At 34.7% G+C, this 24312-nt stretch overlaps 1 long non-coding RNA gene across 10 annotated transcripts in view; it reads right to left on the reverse strand.

Annotated features, from left to right (window-relative positions):
* LOC123570045 (uncharacterized) overlaps positions 1-24312 on the reverse strand; it is a 357619-nt gene that overhangs the window by 310875 nt on the left and 22432 nt on the right. For 2 of the 10 annotated variants that reach the window (XR_012427382.1, XR_010582869.2), the window contains 4 exons: positions 15246-15313; positions 13308-13385; positions 11652-11752; positions 7173-8890 (listed from right to left, as the gene is read on the reverse strand). The exons of 7 other annotated variants lie outside the window; for them this stretch is intronic. This is a non-coding gene — a long non-coding RNA (uncharacterized lncRNA). Of the gene's footprint in view, positions 1-7172; positions 8891-11651; positions 11753-13307; positions 13386-15245; positions 15314-24312 lie in introns of those variants that run through there. One more of the 10 variants, XR_010582868.2, reaches the window with a different exon arrangement.

Below are 24312 nucleotides of genomic sequence, written 5' to 3' on the forward strand. Positions count from 1 at the left end.
TTAAGGATGTTTTCCAACCTGGAAACTGTGCTACAGCCCTTCTTTCTCCACCCTAGAAATAACTTGCCATCTATGGTGTCTTCAGGCTAGGGATCTGTCTGGTTTTTAGACTGGGTAAGTGAAATAAGCCTACCTATTTTCAACGATGTAGATGACTCTGAAGCAAGTAAAACTTTCTTATTCCCCCTGAATACTCATTCTTTTGTGCTTATAACTTTTCCTCTACATTGTTTCTTCTTCCAGTTCCTCAATTCTTTCCATTCTTAATATCCAAATTTATAGAATACGTATGGTAGATATTTAAGAGAAAATATGATATCAAGTAAGTCATCAACTCCTGTTTTTGTGTGAAAACAGATCTGATTTTAGTAGTAGTATAAGAAAGCTGACTCTCTTATACTACTTATATGTTCTTCTTATGAGAAGACTAATACAAATAAAATGAGCATTTAAAAAAATACGAATTAAAGAAGTAAAAGAAATCAATCAATTGATATTTAGCACATGGAAATGTTTTGTATGCTATTTCTCCTTTAAATTAATGCCTTGCTGATATGATAATGCACAAAGTACCATTGACTCTCATTTATTGAACATTTACTGTGTGTTAAGGGCATGAGCTCTGAAGCCAGAGCACTTTTTTTGAATCTTCACTCTGCCACGTAGTGGCCTTCAGTTATTCATCTTCTCTGTGTCTTACATTCCATTTACAGTGTGGAAAGAAATGAGTAAAAATAATATAGACCTCACAGGATTATTGAGAATATCAACTAAAGTGATATTTATGAAACAGTTAGCATTGTTCCTGAAACAAAGGTAATATGAAAATATAATTAACAATTATTAATACTATTACTGTTATAATTATTTGCACACAGCATGCATTACTGACTTTAGTATTATCCTAGTTAATTCTCCTCTGAACTCTATGAGTTAAATACCATTAAAACCTTCATTTTAGATATGAGGAAAATAAAGCATAAAGGAAGTAAGTATATTGTGGAAGGTTGGAAAATAAATGGTAAATCTCAGACCTGCTCAGAAATTCTCCTTTGTCCTGTCCCCCTTTGAGTTCTCTCTGGTTGGCCTACTCTTCACAATCCACACTTCTCCTTTGGTCTCTGCCTAGGACTGTGGATTATACCAGTGAACCTGTCTGATTTTCAGAACTGTGTCTCTTTACATATGACCTGTTTAGTTTTGAGGACCATCAATCTAAAAGCATAAGAAAAGAAATGCTAGTATTTCCTAGACTTCTTGAAAACATTTAAGTAACTCTTAAATATAATACCCTAGAATTCTTGAAAACATTTAAGTAATTCTTTTTCACTCTCAGAAATTTAGTGTTTATCACTTGCCATTGTCCATAATCAGAGATTATAGTTTGTCATTTTAGAAGATAATTCTACACGCATGTGCATGCACACACTCACACACACATTAAATCCTAATGGTGGATTTTTAGCTTGTATATTAGGGTAGAAATTTGTGGTTAATTTTTATTTATGAAATATCATTTGTTTCATTCCTGAAAATACTAGATAAGCTTCAATGCATGTCAGAAATACTGGAATTATGTAATGTAACCATGAAACCCCTTGAAACACAGAAGGTTTTAAAATAGTTTCTTTTACCTGTTCTTGTTCAATATCTGAATGAAAATAAACAGTGATAATTCCCCTGCTCTTCCCAATTTTACGATTTATCTCCTAGGGGTTGGTTGACAACTGCAGATCTGACCACCTCTTCCCCTATTGCTGTTTTGCAAAATGAGGGCGTGCTGGTATGTCTGAAGTAGGATCACCCACGCCTCCTCCATGGGCTAATAACCACTATGCTGTAGTAAAGAATTTGCACTACTTGTAGTCAAAGTACACTCTGACTTTTGATCTCTCTTTTTATTCACCAAGCCTCCTGCAATACAGTTCTTCAAAGTGTTTATAATTCAACCCTGTCTCTACTAAAAAAAAATACAAAAAACTAGCTGGGTGTGGTGGCGGATGCCTGTAGTCCCAGCTACTCGGGAGGCTGAGGCAGGAGAATGGCGTGAACCTGGGAGGCGGAGCTTGCAGTGAGCTGAGATCCGGCCACTGCACTCCAGCTTGGGCAACAGAGCGAGACTCCGTCTCAAAAAAAAAAAAAACAAAGTGTTTATAATTCAATGCAACTTCCTTTCTTTTACTTTTTGTTCGATTTTTTAATGTTAGTAAAATACACTTACCACAAAATTTACCATTTAGACATCTTTAAGTTTACCATTCAGTGGCCTTAAGTACATTTATATTGTTACATAACCATCACCACCCTCTATCTCCACAACTTTTTAAACTTCCCAAACTCAAACTCCACAATAATTAGACAACTCCTTATTGCCTCCTCCTCCTAGCCATGTGAAACTGGCATTCTACTCACTGTCTCTATGAACTGGACTACTTCAAGTTATGTCCTATACATGGAATCATAGTGTTTGCCCTTTTGTCACTGGTTTATTTCACTTAGCACAATGTCCTCAGGTTTCACCCATGTTGTTGCATGATCTAAGGCTGAATATCGTTTTATGTAGACAGTCATGTGCCTCATAACAACTTTTCAGTCAATGTCAGACTGCATATACAAAGGTGGTCCCGTAAAATTATAATGGAGCTGAAGAATTCCTATCACCTAGTGACAAGGTAGCTGTCATAATATGGTAACACAATGTGTTACTCATGTGTTTGTGGTGATGCTGATGTTAACACATCTATCACGTTGCCAGTTGTATAAAAGCCTGGGACATACAATCATGTAAAATACAGAATACCCGATAAAGACTATAAGTGACTATGTCATTGGTTTATGTTTTTACTATACTATATTTTTAATCATTAAAGTATAATCCTTCTGTGTGTGTGTGTGTGTGTGTATATATATATTTAAAAAGTTAACTGTAAAACAGCCTTAGACAGGTCCTTTAGGAGGTATTCCAGAAGAAAGAATTGCTGTCATAGGAGATGACAGCTCCATGCATGCTAATTGCCCCTGAAGACCTTCCAAGTGGGACAAGATATGGAGGTGGAAGACAGTCATACTGATGATCATGACCCTGTATAGGCCATGGCCAAATGTTCGTTTGCATGCTAGTTTTTAACTAAATAGTCCAAAAATTTTGAAAAAAAATAGAAGCTTTTTGAATAATTATTCAAAGAAAGAAAATATTTTTGAACAACTTCACAAGGTATTTATATTTTAAGCTAAGCGTTACTATAAAAGAGTCAAAAACTTTTAAAAGTTTTTAAAGTAAAAAAAATGTAATAAGCCAAGCTTAATTGCCTATTGAGGAAACATAAATATTTAAAATTAGTGTAGCGTAAGCGTACAATGTACTGTGTTTATAAAGTCTACTTTGTAGAGTATGCCATATTTTACTATTTTAATATCAAATGTTAATACAATATATTTTAATATTTCCTCAGCTATTTCATGCTTATATTAACTATATTTTAATTGCTTATACAAGATTCTTATGGTGTCTCAAGGAGACCTCATGAAAAGTAACCAAGATGGAATTTAATGATCTGATTCATGATTTTTAATAGCACCTTCATCCTGGATAATTTAAGTCTAACTGTAGACTTTCTGTGTATTTCGTCAATTGCCACATTAAAAATGTAGGGCACTCAAGTTAAAGATATAAACAATTGCAAATATGTATACCAGTATTTGAAGTATGCTTTCTCTTTTCTCTAGTTACAACACAGGTGATGCTCAAAGGTGTTCTGGCTCCCTGAGGATTCATCTTCTCCATCTTAGAAATCTATTCCATGTCTGAAATCCAATCAAGAAGAAAAAGCCATACCTTTGAAGAGTACCCCACGTGAGTCAGCTGTAGTGAGAATATGACACAACTCAGAAAATAAGGAAGTTGGCGCTATACATGTGTGTTAATTACTCATTAGAACCATGGACTCATCTGGAATTTCCAGTGTGAATCATTTTGACCGAAGAACAGGCCATCCACCAAAAGCTATTTGTTTGCTCGCTTTTTATTTTGTATGCAGTTTACAAGAATCGGGGGGGAAAATGAAATAAGTATTAATGACAATAAAAATCAAGATTCTGCTAGACCATTTACGGGGAAAAGCAACTGTAAATAGATTGGAAAGTGCCACCAAAGAACTTCAGTGTGCCTGTTCCTCTCTGTCTCTGTCTTTCTCTCTCTCTCTGCTTTTAAGGATGCTCCTCCCAACTTCAGCAATCAAGGCAAAAGTAATCCCTCAGGGAATTCATAACTCTCTATGAAAGAAAGTAATTTTTACTTTAAAAGGGAACATTGGTTTTTCAAATTGGTAGACAGACAGACATATAATGAAGGTAAAATGGTCCATACTGTTAGAGCCCCATCTCACCACTCACTCACTCACTTGTGATTTACCCTGGGTAAATAGGATGTTTCCTCAGTGGTAATTTAAACATTTGCTGCTCCCACTTCCGAACTTGCTATATGTCTTCAATCACATTTTGACTATGAATGGATGGGAGCATCTGAACTTATTGGTTTCCATTGCTAGCTTTAAAAATTGTTGTATAAATCTCATATATGTAACAGCATTCAAATAATGGTAAAAAACAAATAGTAACACAAAATCGCTTATTAATATACCAGAATTTTGGATTAGGAAAAAATAAACATCATGTTACCTTCAGTGCCTCATCTGGAAGAGTTTCTACTTCTGGAAAAAGATGTTAAGGAAAGTACTTCAGTTGACTGCCAATCTAAAGTCAAGTTAGATAGCAAGGACCCTACGTAGCAGCATTTCACTCTGTCTCTGTCACTCAGAGGCAATCACTGCATCATAAGCTAATAGTTCTGATAGTTCCTTCTTTTTTAAAAAAATAATAATAATGGCTACCAACCTTCAACTGTTCACTATTTTTTCTGAGAAAGACAATGCACCTTAATAATTTCTGAAGTCATCTTGAATGATACAATATTGAGAATAATCACCATTGAAATGTGTATTAAAGGTTTAAACATTTGTCCAGACATTACCAATAGTAATATTATAATAGTAACATTAAAGCAGCATAGATACTACCTGAGGAGATGTAACACAATTAAAAACCAATGTATAACATTTTTTATTTCTAAGTCTATATCCATCCATATGAATTCTACATCTTGTGTTCATTTTGTTAAACTAATCCAACAAACATTATTTATCCCTAATAATGCTTCTTTCATATGTGCATGTCTACTCATAAAATGCTACAAATAAGTATTTAAGCATCATAAAATTGGCATTATAAAAACATTTCTTTTCAAAATATATCTGGGGAAGGTTGTTGATTTTATTTCTGTAACTAAAAATCAAAAATATAAACTTTCCAAAATGTAATTTTTTAAATATTTTTAATGCATGGTCCTCCTCGTTGGTTAAATTGTCTTAGTTTCTGATTGTTTTTTTTGGTGGTAATTATTAGATGGCAATAACCACCCACTGATATTCTCACAGACTTTCTCAGAGCCAAAGAGATGTCCCCCTTTCTCAAACAAGATATAAACAAATTACTTGTATAAAAAGCCATAGCACAGAATGAGCAACCTGCTTTAACTAAGGAAGGGGCAAGGCTGATAACCAGTGGAAACCACAAATCAAGCTGCATTCACAGACAGAACCTCATAGAATCACCGAAGTAGAGAGTAACCAGACTCCAAGAAAGAAATCTTATGTGCACATGGGATTAGATAAGTTTTATTGTTTTTCTTTTTAATAAATAAACAAAATGAAATAACTGTATTCTTTGGTGGGCACTTTATAGCTCCACTTTGGTTAGGGGTTGCTTCTTTTTTGTTCAAAAATATGAACTTAGGAAAAGCCAATTTCACATGCTGTTAATTTAATTCTCAACAATAAAACCTTACTTCTACTCACGCAAAATGAAATTACCCTTTCTACACCCTTCTTATCTGTCAAATAAACGATTTTTACCCCAAAATAAACTCTGAAGATTTGTCCTATATCCTCGTTTTGCAGCAAAATTAAAAATAGACAAGAAGTAATATATTGTGATGAATCTAGCCAGTCCTGTCACTTAAAGATGTTGGTACAATGACCCTGAAAGCCACCTTCTCAAGATTCACACCTCCAGTGAGATGATAGCTTTTTATGGGGATATGTGGTGTTAACTCTGCATTTAATGGAGTATGTAGAAGCATGCTAATTTTGGGGGGCAATTATGTAGAGTAAAATTACCTACAATGTTTTAATCCGGCTTTAAGAGGTTTTATATACCTCTATCTCATCATCTTCAGCGTTCTTGACAGAAAAAAGTCAAGAAGGTGAGTTTATGAAATAGGAAAATTTGTCAGATATCTGCTTCTATATAGTATTTTATATAAAATACTGTATATTTATATATTAATATTAAATATTTAAAATATTAAATATTATATAAATAGTAATATTGAATATTATATTTAATATATAAATATACAGTATTTTATATAAATATATAATACATATTATATTTAATATATAAATATACAGTATTTTATATAGAAATACTATATACTTGTATATATTATATATTACATAATATATATAAAATACTATATAATTATAATGCTATATATACTATACTGCATATAGTTATACTATATATACTATACGACATAGTTATAATACTATATATAATATATACTACATAGAAACTATAAACTATTATATGATAATTATATATTATATTAATAGTATATAATATACTATATATTATATATGTAGTATATATTATAGTATATTTCTATACATTATTATATACTATATACTATTACAGTATTATACTATATAGAAACGGATTCTTTCCCATTCAATTAAATGTTGTCCACGTGATTTCAAAGTATTTTAACTAAGAATGCACACCAAATATGTACAAACAAATAAACATTAATATGAAATATTCAAACTTCTAAAGGCCCAAAGTTCTTGTTCTCCCTATAGGCTTCAGATGTGGGGACATAGAGAAATCTATACCTACAAGTGTGTATATGTGAGTGTGTGCATACATTTTAAATACAGGGCTTTGAAAAGAGCTGTTCAATAGATACTCCTTTGCTAACCTATATTGGGGCAAAAAGAGGGAAAAATACTCAAAGTATAATTTTAATTAAATGTAAAAGAACATAAAAACACAGATATAAAATAAGATACATAAAATTATATGGCAATAATTCTGAAAATTTAGAAAAGGTCAATAATTTTCTGAAAACATCATAATTAGCAAAGTTAAGTTCAGAAAAACAGGTAACCTGTATAAACCAGCTGCCTTATGGAGACTGGAATGGCAATTAAAGTCTGCCAATTACACTCCCACCAATGGTGTAAAAGCGTTCCTATTTCTCCACATCCTCTCCAGCATCTGCTGTTTCCTGACTTTTTAATGATCACCATTCTAACTGGAGTGAGATGGTATCTCATTGTGGTTTTGATTTGCATTTCTCTAATGACCAGTGAAGATGAGATTTTTTTCATATGTTTGTTGGCCACATAAATATCTTCTTTTGAGAAGTGTCTGTTCATCTACTTTGCCCACTTTTTGATGGGGTTGTTTTTTTCTTGTAAATTTGTTTTAAGTTCCTTGTAGATTCTGGATATTAGACCTTTGTCAGATGGATAGATAGTAAAAATTTTCTCCCATTCTGTAGGTTGCCTGTTCACTCTGATGATAGTTTCTTTGGCTATGCAGAAGCTCTTTAGTTTATTAGATCCTATTTGTAAATTTTAGCTTTTGTTGCCACTGCTTTTGGTGTTTTAGTCACGAAATATTTTCTCATGCCTATGTCCTGAATGGTAATGCTTAGGTTTTATTCTAGGGTTTTTATGGTTTTAGGTCTTACGTTTAAGTCTTTAATTTATCTTGAGTTAATTTTTGTATAACGTGTAAGGAAGCAGTCCAGTTTCAGTTTTCTGTATATGGTTAGCCAGTTTTCCCAATACCATTTATTAAATAGTGAATCCTGTCCCCATTGCTTGCTTTTCTCAGGGTTGTCAAAGATCAGATGGCTGTAGTTGTGTAGTGTTATTTCTGAGGCCCCTGTTCTGTTCCATTGGTCTATATATCTGTTTTGGTACCAGTACCATGCTGTTTTGGTTACTGTAGCCTTGCAGTATAGTTTGAAGTCACGTAGCGTGATGCCTCCAGCTTTGTTCTTTTTGCTTACGATTGTCTTGTCTATATGGGCTCTTTTTTGGTGCCATATGAAATTTAAAGTAGTTTTTTCTAATTCTGTGAAGAAAGTCAATGGTAGCTTGATGGGGATAGCACTGAATCTGTAAATTACTTTGGGCAGTATGTCCATTTTCATGATACTGATTCTTCCTATCCATGAGCATGGACTGTTTTTCCATATTTGTGTCCTCTCTTATTTCCTTGCGCAGTGGTTTGTAGTTCTCCTTGAGGAGATCCTTCACATCCCTTGGTATTCCTAGGTATTTTATTCTCTTTGTAGCAATTATGAATGGGAGTTTACTCATGATTTGGCTGTTTGTCTATTATTGATGTATAGGAATGTTTGTGAATTTTGCACATTGATTTTGTATCCTGAGATTTGCTGAAGTTGCTTATAAGCTTAAGGAGATTTGGGGCTAAGATGTTGAAGTTTTCTAAATATACAATCATGTTACCTGCAAACAGAGACAATTTGACTTCCTCTCTTCCTATTTGAATATCCTTTATTTCTTTCTATTGCCTGATTGTCCTGGCCCGAAATTCCAATACGATGTTGAATAGGAGTGGTTAGAGAGGGCATCCTTGTCTTGTGCCAGTTTTCAAAGGGAATGCTTCCAGCTTTTGTCCATTCAGTATGATATTGGCTCGACCATTGTGGAAGGCAGTGTAGTGATTCCTTAAGGATCTAGAACCAGAAATACCATTTGACTCAGCAATCCCATTACTGGGTATATACCCAAAGGATTATAAATCATTCTACTATAAAGACACATGCACACATGTGCTTATTTTAGCACTATTCACAATAGCAAAGACTTGGAACCAACCCAAATGTCCATCAATGACAGACTGGATGAAGAAAATATGGCACATATACACCATGGAATACTATGCAGCCATAAAAAAGGACGAGTTCATGTCCTTTGAAGGGACACGGATTAAGTTGGAAACCATCATTCTCAGCAAACTAACACAAGAACAGAAGGGATAGTATTAGGAGAAATGCCTAATGTAGATGACAGGTTGATGAGTGCAGCAAACCACCATGTCAGTGTATACCTATGTAACAAACTCATATGTTCTGCACCTGTATCCTGAAACTTAAAGTATAATTGAAAAAAAACTGTGCAAGCTAAAACAGCCAAAGAACGGCTGGTTTTACTATGAATTTTAAGTTTTAATGATTATACAATTTTAACAACACTTTAACTGTCATAAGTGTTATAACACAATAGATATTTTGTGAAGTCATTTTCTGAAGGCAGTGTAATTTCAATTAAAAAAACTAACAAAAATAAAACTAAAAAACAAAAATAATCTTAGCAAGGCAATCTTAATTATAATTTTCTATGGAATTATTTGTCATGTAATATTAACAGATATAATGTAATGGTATATAAAAATGCTATGCCAAAATATTTATTCCAGAAACACAAGAATGATTGATTCAATATTAAGAAATCAACCAGGGTGAGATGGCTGATGCCTATAATCCCAAAACTTCGGGATGCTGAGGCCAAGAGGATTGCTTGAGACCAGGAGTTGGAAACTGGCCTGGTCAAACTAGTGAGACAACCATCTCTACAATAAATAAAGGCCAGGTGCAGTGGCTCACACCTGTAATCCCAGCACTCTGGGAGGCCGAGGCGGGCAGATCACGAGGTCAGGAGATCAAGATTATCCTGGCTAACACGGTGAAATCCCGTCTTTACTAAAAATACAAAAAAATTAGCTGGGCATGGTGGTGGGCGCCTGTGGTCCCAGCTACTCAGGAGCCTGAGGCAGGAGAATGTTGTGAACCTAGGAGACACAGCTTGCAGTGAGCCGAGATCAGGCCACTGTACTCCCAGCCTGGGCAACAGAGTGAGACTCGTTCTCAAAAAATAATAAATAAATAAATAAATAAATAAATAAATAAATAAATAAAATTAGCCAGGTGTGGTAGTGTAAGCATGTAGTCCCTGCCGTTGTGCTATTTGGGAGGCTGAGGCAGGAAAGTCACTTGAACCCAAGAGTTACAGGTGCACTGAGCTATGATCACGTCATTTAACTGCGGTGTAGGAAACAGAGTGAGACTCTGTCCCAAGGAAAAGGAAAAAGGAAAAAGGAAAGGAAAGGAAAGGAAGAAAGAAGGAAGGAAGAAAGAAAGGAAGAAGGGAAGAAAGGAAGCCAAACACTGCATGTCCTCACTCATAAGTGGGAGCTGAACAATGAGAACACATGGACACAGAGATGGGAACATCACATGCCGGGGCCTGTCGGAGTTCAGGGGCCAGGGGAGTGATAGGAGAAATACCTAATGTAGATGACGGGTTGATGGGTGTAGCAAACCACCATGGCATGTGTATACCTATGTAACAAATCTGCCATTCTGCACATGTACCCCAGAACTTAAAGTCTAATTAAGACAGACAGACAGACAGACAGACAGACAGAAAGAAAGAAAGAAAGAAGGAAAGAAAGAAAGAAGGAAAGAAAGAAAGAAAGAGAGAGAGAGAGAGATGCATGTAATACATAAGGAAATTGGAGGTGAAAAATATAATTAAATAGCAAATACTGAAAAGCAATTATTCATGGCATCTATCACTGAAAAAAAACCCACAAAATAAAACACATGCACACACACACAGGCACACCAAACAAAGCAAAAGTCTCCAGGTAAACAGAAATCTAAGTGCAGCATGTTAATTTTTATAAATACTTTTTGTTGTATGATTAAATATTCTTTTTCACCGAGGAATGATGCAATTTTCATTAAATCAGCAATAAAAAGGAGAAGCCCTCCATTAACTATGATATTTAATCATCATGGTTTTAACAATTCTAAACCAATCATTTATTCATTCAACAAATACCAATTGCAGACTTGGTATGTACCAGACACTGAGAATACTGCAGTGAGTAAATGATCCTATCTTGAGTTCTTATAAAACTATTTTTTCTAGTGAGAAAAACAGAAAATAAAGAAAGAACAGAAGATATAAGATAAGTGCTATGGTGAAAACCAAAACAAGAAAACCAATCTTGCAAATGTTTCTTAAAATTAATATATAGATATTCTTCAACCTGTTAATAGATATCCACTCCTGGAAATCTATTTCCCACAAACAAAATAGCAAACAAATTAATGTCTACACAAAAAATATAAAGACTGAAGAAATTGTGGCAAGTTCTTTCCAAGGAGTATTATTCAATCATTTAAGTGAATGAATTGGATTTCTACCTTTTGACTTGAAAAAAAAAATCACCTCTTCTAATTAAGAAAAGGAATAAAGACACAGGTAGAATATTCTATTCTTTTGATGGAACAAATAGTCAAGGCAGGCAGATCACTTGAGGTTAGGAGTTCGAGAACAGCCTGTCCAACATGGTGAAAATCCGTTTCTACTAAAAATATAAAACTTAGCTGAGGGTGGGGTCTCACTCCTGTAATCCCAGCTACTCACTCAGGAGGCAGACGCAGGATAATTGCTTAAACCTGTGGGCAGAGGTTGCAGTGAGCCACAACTGCACCACTGCACTCCAGCCTGGGCAACGGAGAGACGTCCTGTATTAGGAAAAAAAAAAAAAAAAAAGCAATAACAAATAAACAACTATATTGTCTATGTGTGTGGTTTATAGATCTATCTATATACATAGATAGATGCCTATTTAAGATTATATGAGGGTTAGGAGAACATCTAATAGATAGCAAACAATGGTAACCTGGTGGATGAAGTTAATGATTGTGAAAGTAAGCAAAACAACAAAGCCAAAAAATCCAGATAATAGCTGTGTGGTTTAGTATTTGTCCTTTTATGGGGTTTATGAGGATGTGTGAAAAGATTGTTATGAAATGTTCATAGTGGTAGTCTCAGGATGGTATGATTTTAAGTTGTTTTCCCATGTATCTTGTTTGCTATATTATTAAATACTAATAATTGAAATTAAACACAATCCCACTAATTTGCTGATGTGGTACAAATGAGTTTCTGATTTTAGTGCAATATTTCCTGTAATGTAAAGTGTTACTTAAGAAGTCCTTGCTCTGAAGAGTGAATAAAAGTAAAAATCTATGCTGCCTGTATTAGTCCATTTTCACACTGCTGATAAAGATGTACCCGTGACTGGGCAATTTACAAAAGAAAGAGGTTTAATGGACTTACAGTTCCACGTGGCTGAGGAGGGAGACCTCACAATCATGGCGGAAGGGAAGGCAGAGCAAGTCACATTTTACATGGATAGCAGCATGCAAAGCTTGTGTAGGGAAACTGACATTTTTAAAACCAACAGATCTTCTGAGATGTATTTACTATCATGAGAAAAGCATGGAGAAGATCCACCCCATGATTCAATTACCTCCCACTGGGTTCCTCTCAGAACACATGGAAATTGTGGGAGTTAAAATTCAAGATGAGATTTGTGTGGAAACACAGCCAAACCATATCACTACCCAAGAGAATACTTCAAGAAACATGTATTTTTCACATACCTTTAACCTACAATGAGATTCCAGTCTGGAAGCTCAAATAGAGAGATGAGATATTTTGTCCACCCTTGATGTCCCACCTTCCCTTCAGCCTTAACAAGACCAAATTAAGCAGAATAGCTTTATAAGTTGAAAAATCAACTTGCCTTTGCATCCCTTTAAGACATTCCAAGCATGAATTTCAGTTACAGGATTTGTTACTCCAGAAACGGCTAGAGTAAATCATGCTGTTTAAGGTGAAAAATATAGCCTGCACACCACCATTGCTCTCTTGCTGCAACCTCAGTTCAGGTTTTTTTCTTCCTCATCAAAATGCAAAATACTGTTTCAAAAATTAAGCTAGGCTCTGAGTGTTTATCACGAAGTATATTTGTATTGTCAGCTCTCAGATGCATTAGGCAGTTGGCCTAGTCTGAGTAGATTCCTCAGTGTTTACAGATCACCCACCACCTTGAGAGTTAACAAGAGCGTGCCAGCAGTCTACCTACAGGGGAAACTCCATGAATACACATCACTCTCCCACTCATGACTAATAATTTAGTTGGTTTCAAATCGTAAGTATAATAACAACCCCACATTAAAAGTCTGCACATCAGACAAACTGGTGGTTATTTCAGCCTCCCAATTCACCTACCATGTTTTAGAGAAGAGAGACCATGAAGCAGGTAAGTCCCATGTCAGACACAGTCCTGGGATATGTATTCATCTGTAACTTTAATGAGAACCTCTCATGATAAAATCCAATATGGTACCATACAATGTAATACAATACAAAGCAGCACAATACAATACAATACAATACATTTTCCCTTGGTTGTGGAAAAAAGTGTTTAACAAGAAATCTATTTTTTTAAATCTTACATTTCTATAATATAAATGTTTCTTAGGGTAGTGAGCTGTGAGTAAAGTATTTAAGTAGTGTAAGTAAACAATAGTCATATCCTGAGAATAGTCAAAATCAAACAGTTTTTTCTGAGCAAGGATTTTTCAATCTCCACATGGGTTCTGCACACAACTCTGAAGCAGGATGCATTTGTTTCTAGCTTCCATTTCATCCAGTTCGCACAGCCCTTGTGATGTTAGTTCAGGTGTTTTCAGTGTCCTCATAATAATAATAGTAGTGTGGAAGTCCTGTCATTATGTGATTGTTCGTCAGCTAATTATAAAAGACAATTATAGCTGGAAAACTATTTTAAATATACATAATCATATATTTATAACTTTTTAAAGATTTTAGGGATATTGCTGCCAATTCCACGTTTTTTTATTCTCTAAATTTGATCCAATTCTTCTAAAGATCCTGCTCAGAGATTATTTTCAAAGACATATTATATAACATTTAATTAAATTAATGCTGACATAAAATCCAGCCCAATTTAATCTTGGTAAGTGTAGAATTCACCTGGTAGAAGCAGAGAAGCACACGGTTTAGAGAGAAACCCACTGGTCTCAGCCATCGTGTGAGCATTAGTCCACAGTTTGACGGGGAATGAGAAACATCAGTTAATTTAGAAGGTAGAAGTCACTTCTGAAAGAGCCTGGTATAGTAAAAGGGTAAAAATCATAATAATAATAAAGAGCATATATTATGTATTAGGTGCTGTGCTAAACCTTTTACACATCCAAAGCCTTTTTATATTAATGGAGCTAACTCTTCGCAGTTTGATATCCACATTGCATTCCCAATATCTGCTCTTGGTCTAGACACCATTCACTAAAATCCACATAAACTTATTCACATCCACTTGCAAACATTTTTTTTCTGGTTAATAGTGAAAAATCTTATTTTTGTTTGTTTGCTTTACATTTCTTTTATAATTTCAGTGGACAAGACACTGAAGAATTCGAAATTGCATCTCACTTCCCAATCAACACATTGAAGAACAATCTACATCAGAAAGTTCGTGCTGGCATTTGGAATAAGAAAAGATAGAACACATTTCTGAAATCTGTTGGATGAAGAAGAACCAGGCAAGGACTCAAGTTAAGGGCAAGGGATTTTTCCAGTGGGGTTAAATTAACTGTAAACCTCGTTCTCTTCAAATAGGATCTCGCACATATTCTTTGTTTTTCTTATATAAACGTAAAACGCAAAAATATAATTGTTCTATTTTGTGTAGAGCTCACCAAGAAAAATGAGCTTCTAGAAAAGCAAATGCAATTTTGACAGAAGGCAGAGAAGGCCCCCGCCCTCCAGTGGAAAGAAAGGCCATCCTTGGAATCGTCCTACAAATGAACTGTGTGTCTTAGATAGATGGCACCAATATCTTTCCCAGTATAGCATCCATATACAGAGCTTTCACTCAAGAATATTTTGAGTGGCATCTACAATGTCACTGCAAGTAATGGTATGATTAAAATAATTAAAACCAAGTCAAGATAAATCAGACATTGTAACGATATCCCCTATGACTCATCACTGCAAAGTTAAGAAGGCTGGACAGGTTTCAGGGAAGAGAAGGGAGAAAATTCTTGAGGTGAAGGATGATTAGGACCCTAGGATGTGTATCAGGGCTTTGAGGCACAACTGATAAAGGAGGAGGCCAAGATTGTGGTGATTAATCCCATTTACCTGCTGCTTTTAGGAGAGCCATTCCAGTTTTCTTATATTTTAAGTATAGATAAGAATTTCTTTTATGTCTACATTAAAAAAGAAAAAAAAAATGAAACCACTATTACTTAAATAAAAAATCAACACTCTTATCCTCACCTCTCATCTAAGAATTATTTTAGAAACTTGTTAAAAATGCAAAGACCACACTTCTAGAGATTCTAGTTCACAGATCTGAGGTGGGCGTCGAAAAACTTATTTTGTTGTTTTCTTTGGTTCTTTAGTTTAAATAAACCCTTTGGTTGATACTGATAAAGGTGGTCCCAGACCACACTTGGAGAAATACCTCTCATGAAGCTCTATGTTTTCAAATTAAGACTAATGCTCATCTCCCAACACTTCCAACACATTTTATGTCCTGAAGCTCCCCTTTATCTGATGCAGATCTTTTTGCCTTCTCTAGACATATAAGAAATCTTATTTATTGGCTACGAACAAAATCAACTCCCACCATTTTACCAATGAGAGAAATCTATCTCCCTGAAGATTTTTAATTATTTGTTTGTGTACCTTTTATATAATAGAGGCTTTGCTTATGAATATTTACATAATTCTGTATCTCTGTAATTGAGATTGTGCCTACGTCATTTCCAAATAAATTTCTAATATATTTTATACTGTTTCTGTCTACATATCCATATTGCTATGATGATATTGAGAAAAATCAATGTTTTTTGTTTAGGTTTCTGGTTACCTATTTATCTAAAACACATTAGTGGTTTTAAAACCTTTGTATAGCATGATAATTTTCATATAAAATTGCAATAGGGACCTCAATATTGGAAAAAATACATAAATTCCCTAGAGACATGAATTGTTGGTTGTTGAAAAGGCCCATCTCCATGGGCATGCTCAAGCATCCCCATGGAACCCTAACTTTCTTCATAGAACAATTGGAAATTATTGCCTACGATTTTACAGCTTCTGTATTTCTATCTGAAAAATGGGCTTTGCCAGCATGCTGCCTCTACACAGGCTTTTCCAAGGACATTCAGTTAAGCTGTACATAATGCCAAGGATTTCCAGTGAGTCTGGAAATAGCAACACACGAGAATTTCTTTTTTAGTCAATGTAAATCATAAACTTAAATTCTCTCTTGCTCGTCCTCTGCCCACCCTCTTTTGCTTTACGTCCACATGTGTGAGTTGGGAGAAACACATAAAGTGGACTGTTCATTAGGAAAAGAAAACTACAGCCCTTAAATCATGAATTTATGCAATTTTTAACTGTTTTTAACAAGCACAAAATGGTTCACGGGAATTATGCAAGTATAGATCATTTTAATTTGAATCATTGTGGAATCATAAAAGACTCAGTTCTTTCATTTTGTGCCTTCAAGTCAGCTACTTTGATTAAAAAATAATAAAGCATGAGAGCCGTAGGGTCCTCACAGGTTCTCGGCACTATCGTGGCTCCCTGATCTTCCGTGCTAATTCTCCTCATTAATATTAATAAAAGGCTGATAGGCCATTGCAAAGCATGATACGAAAAGCCAGCAATTAATTGCTTGTAGTAGTTTTATGCTTATTTTGCACAATGAAAATAATGCCTGTGGACTGACTATCAGCAAATCAATAATATCAACTGTGTTGAAAATGAACACCTTTGGTTTATTTTTTATACATGTCCCTTAAATCTGAGAAACATAAACATCCAGTGATTTTTTTTTTAATTTATAGACTGAAAAATAAAGTATTTTATTTTATCTGGCACTCTTCTACTTGGGGAGATGAAATGCCATGCATATACACATGTATATTTCAGATTGTCCAATCAGTTCAATTAGTACATTCTAGGTTGTTGTGCCCTTATTTAGATGCAGTTGAAAATTAGAAGACTGAACACATGGTGAGCTGGATAAGCCATTTTGGAGACTGTAGATCAATCTTTTCAATTGATTTGATATATTAACCAGTTTTACTGATTTTTAAAATCATTTTATTGGCCGGGCGCGGTGGCTCAAGCCTGTAATCCCAGTACTTTGGGAGGCCGAGGCGGGTGGATCACGAAGTCAGGAGATCGAGACCATCCTGGCTAACATGGTGAAACCCCGTCTCTACTAAAAATACAAAAAACTAGCCGGGCGCGGTGGCGGGCGCCTGTAGTCCCAGCTACTCGGAGGCTGAGGCAGGAGAATGGCGTAAACCCGGGAGGCGGAGCTTGCAGTGAGCCGAGATCGCGCCACTGCACTCCAGCCTGGGTGACACAGCGAGACTCCGTCTCAAAAAAAAAAAAAAAAAAAAAAAAAAAATCATTTTATTAATCAATCACCTGATACTTTAAGGTCAAATTCCCTTCTTGTCAGATGAGTTTTAAAAGTTCTATCCAGGTTTAAAATGTCCTAGATTTAGAGGCAATAAGCATCCCTTCTTCTTACCAGAGACTGGAGAAGAATACTTCTGCTTCTGGTTTCTTTCTTATGAAAACTGCACAAGGTCTGCTATAACTTTATCATTAACAAATTTGTGTTAAATATATAAGTTTACTTAGACTCTTTCCGTGTTGGGGCCCTATTCCTTTCCTCTGACATTCTACTTTGGTGTCATGACAATGATTCCTGTGCTGTACCTCATAAATCTAATCATAGGTGTTTAATCAATAAATCAAGTTGTCTACATATGTGCATACATATTGTTTAGAAGAAAATACATCAAATAAATGATTTTCATGGAAACATTTTCTAAGAAATGTAGCTTTAAAAATATGCATTTTTAATAAAATAATCAACATAACAAATATGCACAGACAACATAGTTCGTTTAAATATCATGGTACTCAAAATAACTTGACCCAAAATTCTGATACGAAATCAATAGAGTAATAAAATGAAAATTTTAATTCAGCAAAAATAATGTTCTTCACATGGGATCTCTTCATGTCAGTACATGTCAATGAGGGTAACCATTTCTAAGTATAAGAATAGTTACTGAGTAGAAGTCTATATCAGTTGAAAGCCAAACTGTCAAATTAAAAACGATACAATTCCAATATAAGAACTGGCAATACAGGCTTCCTGTCACTTGCTCACGTGTTACTTCAATTCACAACCAAAGAGAGCCACAGAGCGAGGAACACTGTAGGATGATGCAGAGAAGAGTTATTTGCAAAGACTGAGGACTGAGGCAAATACCAAATTTTCTCAGCATCTAAATGGCGTAGATTTATAAAATGGCCATCTAAAGATTGTTTGTTTTTTATATTAAAGTTCTACACTTCCAAGAGGTTACCATCAGGTGATTCACGGCATTGCAGATTTAGAGCTTTGACTTACTCATTGTGTCTTAGAGATAAATGGTTATGAATCAAACACTGGATTTAAAGTCCTTTAACAAAACATAACATTATTAATGCATTAAGCAACTCATCACAATGAAAAATGTTAAAATACAGAAAAGTTGTAGAAAGCACCACCAGCAATGTGACCACTTTTTTCTATTCTTCTTCTATAACAGATAATAAATCACTAATTCTTCACTTATTTATCTATATTTCTGCACTTTCCATAAACATTGAGATATTTTTGATATAATCAATAGAAAAAACTGTGTATATATGTTTATATACACACACTGTGTATGTATATATATACTGTGTGTATATATTTATATTTATACACTGTGCATGTGTATAAATATATGTATATAGATATATATAAACCATAGGAAAAACTGTGTATGTGTATGAATACATATATACACACACAAAGAATTTATATATATATATACACACACAGTTTTTTCTATTGTTTATTCCCACAAAAGCATACACACACACACCCCCACCCCACACACTTGAAAATCTAAAATCCCATCTCCAAAAGCAGAAGGTCCCTATGAAGTGCTTCTTAGTGTTATTGAAAGCTGCATTTTACTCTAAGTTTCCTAAAATCTAATTTAATTTCTAAGTGTTTCAGAAACTAATGTAAAAAGGAAAACATTTTATGGTGTATAACTTTCATTTTCTTATAAAGTATAATTTGAAAATTAGTCTCCAGAAATAATTTTTCCTTCCAGAAACTAAACTCAACTAATGGATTAATCTTAGATCGCACTATTTCTCAGATGAATTTTTAGAGGGTGCAAAAAACTTTTTGTATTTGTTAGAGATTCAAACATTTTTAAAGCTGAAAAGTAATTTAGAAGGCCATCTATTTCTACCTGATGTTTTATGAACAGGTGAACTGAGTCTATGAAAAATAGATAGTTTTTTTCTAAGAACATTCATCTGATCAGTAGTAGAAGCTCACCTGGAAGTCCCTGGTCCCCGATCTTCCTTATATCCCCATTTTATCCTTCCTTATTTGGTCTCAGATCTTGACAGTGCATCTCAGTGTCCCCGTCTACTCAGCTTGTTCTTCTCTCTTCCACTTGTCTTAAGTTCTGGCTACTAAGTCACTGCAGGTGCTTTTATGTAACTGCTCCCCTTATTAGATTGTGGCATAACTCTCCTCTCCCTCTAGCTAAGCAATCTCAACTCATCTTCCCACAAAAGCATTTTTTCTTTTGCTTTTAGATTCTAAGTCTTGCCTCTTTCTGTCTTCTTTCAGCTGCATTAAAACATACTGGCTTCCCCCTCCTAGACGGCCCACCGGCCCTAGACCCAGATTTTTCCATTTACTATGATCATTACTGTATTTTTACCCAAATGGGTGGAAGCCTTTACTAGTAAACCTATGTATAGATTGTCTATGGAATGGCTTAGTATTGTTCAGGACAAATATTAATACATATCTGAGACATACTAGAACTCAAACTGAATTGTATTAGCTTCTTTTATATCTACGCTTCACTTTGCCATGAGAAGACCAAGTTAATGTTTCAGCATTCAGTAAGTGTAACGATGTGTAGCTTACGTTTAAGGATATCCACAGTGGAGAATAATACAGGCAGTAAAAGATCTATATCCTCAAATAGAAAACTAACTCAACAAGGTAAGATTTAGATATATGCCACGCAAAAGTTGGCAACTAAATATTATGCAGGAAGAGAGGAGGGGTCTGTTACTTTTGCTGAAGGTAAAGAGAATATTTACAGGTTGGATAATTTTTTCACAGTACTATTTTCAGTGATTAAAATGACAGTTACGTAAGATTGAGTTGAAGTGCCATTTCTTCCTGTCTTCCAATGGAAGCAACTCTTTATGCCTCTCTTTCCCATGAAATGTTGAGATAATTGTGATGATATTAGCAGGCTTTTTGTTTATCGTCTAATATTCTCTTTGGATTTTTCCGTTCTATTGTTATCTGATGATGTTTGTAAGTACTTAATGCATACAACACGGCTCTGATATGGACTGAATGTGCTCCCAGTGGATAACATGTAAGGGACAGCCTAAACCAGGGGTGTCACATCTCTGTGGGCCAAATAATATCACATTTTCACTCTTTTTAAAAATGTCACTAAATGAAGCTTTCAAGATCCTGAAACAATAATGACTGATCAAAATGTGGTCATCATCTTTTATTCTTTCTCAAATGTGGCACCAAATAACACCTCGTTAATACCTATATTGCTCTAGCTTTTGTCGTAACAGTAGTATGTTTTAATTGTCTTAACAAACTTGGCCCCAAGGTTAACACATAACCAAGGAGTTATCTTGATGTAATAGTGTCTGCAGGGACCAAGAGAGGAACCAGCCAGAGTTAGGGCAGGAGATGGAGATTGGAAAAGGGTTCTTGGCTTTTTATTATTTCCAATGGAAATGTCTAATGCAGCAGTCTTTGTTGGTCTGTTTAACCTATTTTTCAGATCTTAAAGATGATTTTTATTCCTAATGTATTTATAAAATATGATAGACAAAATAATTTAAGCCAGGGAATTTGCAACAGATGGTTTGCAAATATGTGTTCCATTTGTTTCTCACAGATAAGCCCTTCTAAACATGTCTTTCATGAGCCTCACTGAGGCAAAGTCAGGGTCAGTGTCAGTCAACTTCACCTTCCTCACAAAATAGGGAGATCATGGAAGAAAGTGGTTATGGCTTTAGATAACTTAGAAATTTTCTGAAAGTTTTTCCTTGCACACACGCACCCACAGGCACGCATGTGTGTGCATGCACGTGCACACACACACACGCACACACGGTACTTCCAGAGAAAGTTTTACTTTTCAAATGCACAGAGATAACAATTCTCCTATGCAAGTATATCCAATTTAACTCTTGCTTTTGCTGGACTCTTTTATTAAACACAATGGGTTGTTTAGGAGGGGACATTTTATAGTTTTGGTTTCCTATAGCTTTCTTTGACAGGTCATCTCAACAATGTCAAGAATGCATAAATGAGGGAAATCAAAGGGTAGAGAGAACACAGAGATGAGAGGAAAAACTTCAACACTGTTACAATCTGCCCATTTCCACCTTAAGCTAGCCTTACCTACTCAATAAAGTGTTCTGTATATAAAGCAAAAATAAAGTTTCATTCAATTATGAATAGAATGAATCAATATTTGTGCATGTTGTTGGTGGTGATGGTAATAGTGATGATATGAAATGTTCAAAAAATGGAGGGGTCATAAATCCCAAATAGGCACAAGTGCCTATCTTGTAAGAAAATGCTATATCTTAAGGTTAATGCCTCAACCTTGTTCCCTTCAGTGACTTTTGCTTTGAAAGGTCTTTGAAAATTTTGCTTACAGTGAGTTTTCAGCCTTAGAGTTTTACAGCACAGATAGCCTTCCCAAGATATCAACATCTTCAGGCTGACCTTGACATCATTCAGGTGGCAACATTATACCCTTGACATCCATACAAGAACAGCTATACGTGACTACACAGTAAACTCACATTCAAGTTTGGCAGTGTCACTTCTTAAAACGTTACAGTAAAAAATATTATGGATTTCATGTGTCTATCATGTGTGGCTGGATTCCATAGTACTTTTCCACTTCAAGTCTGGCCTTGTTTACGAGAGAAGAGCAATTTGAAAGGGGAAAACACCAAAATTTCCAAATGTTAAAACTTCATATGAATTTGGTCACAAGGCATAGGATTTGTCTCTAATCATTTTTTTTATTAATAGAAGTAGTAAAAAATAGTCTTTATTCAGTTACCTTATTTGTAAAATATCGCAATACTGATAAAGTGTTATTTTCAGCTTGCTGTGAATGGAAGAAAGTACCACGACAAAATCAATCAAAATGAAGATAAAGTCACTAATTGTGACTCAGAGTGATCTCTAACCTCTAATACTAGAAACTCAATTCTTTCGTGAATAGTTCTTAAGCCAAGAAGAGTAAACTGTTGATTCATGTCAGCACTTTGTCTATAAAACGTAACATAATGTGTACTTGGGTACTTGGGAATAGCTATTTTTTTTAAAGGTTGCCATCACCCAATTTCCCACCACAATAACAAGAAAATCTAGTTTCTAGACATTGTGCAATAGCACACTGTTGCTATAATTACAACCCATGACACTCTTGGCGAGTCTACTGGGTACCCCATCTGTTTGTCAACAGCATCCTTGAAGTAGAATATTGCAGTAAAGCACATAAAGCTTCCATGATCCCATTGTTACTGTAGGTCCACAAGAAATGTTCTTTGAACTCAGCTCTTAATTAAAACGTAGTAGGGATGGAATTGAGTGCAAATGACCAAAGTCAGCTACCTGGCTCTTATTTCTTGGGAGAGCTGCCTGATATCTAGCACCAAGAATAGCAACTGCTTTGTAGAAATCCCCATTAGTATTAGCATATTCACATGGAAGCAAGACGGCCTTCTATCAATATATGCATAAAAAGCATCCTCTCAGTGGAAAAACTGCAATAATATTTAAGAAAGAAAGCAATTCATGTTTTGTATGTCAATGCAAGGTAGCATTTAATAAATGGCATAGGAATGGAGAAATTATGTACCATGGACTTCAAAGTAAGTAAGATTAATTCCACCTGGGAAGACTCAAAGAGGCATCATGAAAAAGGTAAAATTTGATGTATGTTTTAGAGAACAGAGATGCCAAATACGTGTCTGTGAAACTTGCATATGTTTGTATGGCAAATGTAGGAAATGTGCTCTGAGCAGTTTTTCTTACGTCAATCAAGAATGGGAATAAGATTGCTGCTAACTTTTGTGGACCTATACATAGTCCAAGCAAGCTTATCTGTGGGGATTCATTTCATGAGAAGCATAAGAGGCTTGACGGTGTGTTGGGAATGATGGTGCGAAACCTATTATTTGGGAGCAATCTCATAAAAATTAAACTCATTAGTGCTTTAGAAAGATTAATGGATACATTGGCTAAAAAGAGAAGACAGGGCATTAGCTCAGTATTCTGTATATGAGATCATAGTGATTTGAACCAAAGCGTTGGTGACAGATATTGGAAAAAGAAAGAGAAGCAAAAGAAATTTCAGATTAAAAATTGTAAGCAAACTGCAGAGGATATAAGTAGAGATTAGATTTATGAACGAGGAAACCATAAGAAAGTAAGAAGTCTGTGTGGATAAATGTTATTTTTGATGAACACTTGAATTGTGGTTTAGATAAGAATTTAGAAAATGATATTAATCTGTCTTGGGAAGTTGAAGTTTTAAGTAAAGTAAAGCATACTTTTTTTTTTTTTTTGTCTTTTACACCCTTACTGATGAAAATAGTCTCTACACTGACAAGAAAAACATTATTTGAGGTTTTTTAATGTGTTGGCATATACCCTCAATTTAGTATTTCATTGCATTATAGCCTACGGAAGCATCTTCTGAATACCAAAAATCTCCGTACAACAAACAGTAAGAGCTGCAAAGTTTACAAAAATGCTCATTAAAGTAATTAGGAAATTAGAAAGAGAAACAGGCCATGTTCATGAAAAAAAGTGAATGATAAAAAAATTTTGAATTTGCAATTCCTTGCATTATTTAGATTAAAATGTACTCTATTATACTGGATATGTATTTTAATTCAATTATTGCATTTTTTATTTTTTCACAATTCTCTATCTTATTCATATATGCTTACAACTAATCCAGTCTTTTAAAATTTATCTTTTTTTTTTTTTTTCTGCGCTCAAAGGAAGCAACCATAAAATAGGGCAAAA

This window comes from Macaca fascicularis, chromosome 18, assembly GCF_037993035.2.
Source record: "Macaca fascicularis isolate 582-1 chromosome 18, T2T-MFA8v1.1".
NCBI lineage: Eukaryota > Metazoa > Chordata > Mammalia > Primates > Cercopithecidae > Macaca > Macaca fascicularis.